Below are 2,033 nucleotides of genomic sequence, written 5' to 3'. Positions count from 1 at the left end.
TTTTCCCCCCTGCCGCTTCCAACCCCCCCCAACGCGGCTTCTGCTGCCATAGCAACAGCTACTGCCTCTGTTCCCTTGCAAAACCCGGCATCCGGCACTGCAAACACTGCCCCCACGGACACTAACAAGAATCCTCCTCAGTCAAATACTAGACCTACACAAAACGAACCACCTCAGCATGGAAACGAAGGCATCGCCGAGCATCCACAAACCACAGAGAACATCCCGTCACACGGCAGCACACAAGACAGAAAACTGAACAAGATGCTGCTGCCATCAGCCAAGCCATAGGCCAGACACAGCCTGGCCACAAACTGTTGCCTGGTTTATATGTTGTTACCCTTTTTCCCTAAAAACACTCGTGTCCCCATTCCTCAACCCATGCCACAACCTTCTTGAACCCTATACCATCTCCCCCATCCTCAGTTTTTAGTAAATAGAAAAAGGGGGGGAAAGAATGGAGAAAAGAGACAAGGGAGAAAACCCTAAACCTCCCCCCTCCACCATAAGGATAACAAATCTTGCTCATATTCTCTGTGAGAAGCCCCATCCCTGTCTAAAGATGAGAACTATCTCCGTTGGTGCTGTTCTCACTGCTGCCTGGATGCTCTTCACCATGTCACCCACCTTTGGCTGGATTAGCCCACAGCCTAACCATAATGTTTGGGTGACCCTAGCAAGGACACTGAAACAAGATAACTTGTGTCCATCTATGAGCAGTGTTGACAGCCCACTTTCCATGTGTCTGGTAGGGATTCCATTGGTAGCAGATGACTAACTGGCCCCTCTCTAATTCAGAGCTCCTCCACACCACAGCTAAGAGACCCAATCCGGTAGACACTTGGCATGAGTGCACAAAAATTCCGCCAAATGCTCTGGAGGAACCCCAAGAATTGGACCTGCTGGGGTCCTCCAAAGCAACATACTGTGTCAAATTTTATTTCAGATGACCAAGTGATCATTGGCCAGGAACTGACCAGGCAAAAAAGACATACAGAAAAGATATATCACCACTTAGCAAAGCCTACAATAATTTGAATTTGTGTAATTACACCAGTGGCTCACTTTCTGTGTCCTCTCTCCACCCCAAATTGTTGCCCTGGGGAATGTTTTTATCTGTGGTGACGCAGTTTGGGCTGGAATCCCCTCACGTCTCCAGAGGGGTCTCTGTAGCTTTGGCAAGCTTTCTATCCTCACCCTAAATATCACATTGTTACATAATTGCAAACAAAAAACCGAATTGGCATGTCAAAAAAGATCCTGTTCAGAATTCAATGAAAATTGCGACAGCCAAGGAACCTAGGAAAGCGAGTTGTGGCTTCCCTGTTTTTAGCTGTAGCCACAGCTAAAGCCCTTGGTGACATAAATCACCTAGGGTGTTGGCTTAGCAAGCAGGCCAATGCAACATCTACTGCCCTGAGTGATCTCTTAAAAGATGAGAAGACCACTAGACACGCCTCTCTACAGAATCAAGTAGCAATTGACTTCCTACTACTCAGACATGGCTGCAAGGACTTTGAATGGATGTGCTGCTTCAACCTCTCTTCGATTTCAGAATTCGTCCACGTGAACATCCAGAAACTGAAGGAACTAGTGAAGGACTTAAAAATGGAAAACACCCTGGACTGGGTCAATGACCTTCTCAGTCAATGGGGACTAATGGGATGGGTGTCATCTTTAGTTAAGGGAATTTTGTGGACTTTTATTGATTATTGTTGTATTAGCTATGTTCTCATGCCTTCTTCATTGCTTCAAAAGAGCTATAGGGAATGGCTTTTTACTAAATACAGAGAGGAGCTGTGGAGAGGCCCAGTCCTCCAACAGGCATCCTCCCTGGAGATCTGTCCCCTAAGATAAGATAAAACTGCCTAGTCACAGTGATTAAGCTGTGGACCCCTTTGTGATAAATGTAACTTGGAATAAAAAATTGTGAAAGAATAAAATAAGCATATAATTGTATTTGTAACAGAATATAGTATGGCCTAAGGATTTCTTCCCAAAACCCAGCAGTGAATACCCATTCAGGCGGTAAC

This window comes from Parus major, chromosome 6 (assembly GCF_001522545.3).
Source record: "Parus major isolate Abel chromosome 6, Parus_major1.1, whole genome shotgun sequence".
In the NCBI taxonomy this organism is placed as follows: Eukaryota; Metazoa; Chordata; class Aves; order Passeriformes; family Paridae; genus Parus; species Parus major.
The sequence above is the reverse complement of the archived record's forward strand: the minus strand, read 5'-3'. Positions refer to the sequence as shown.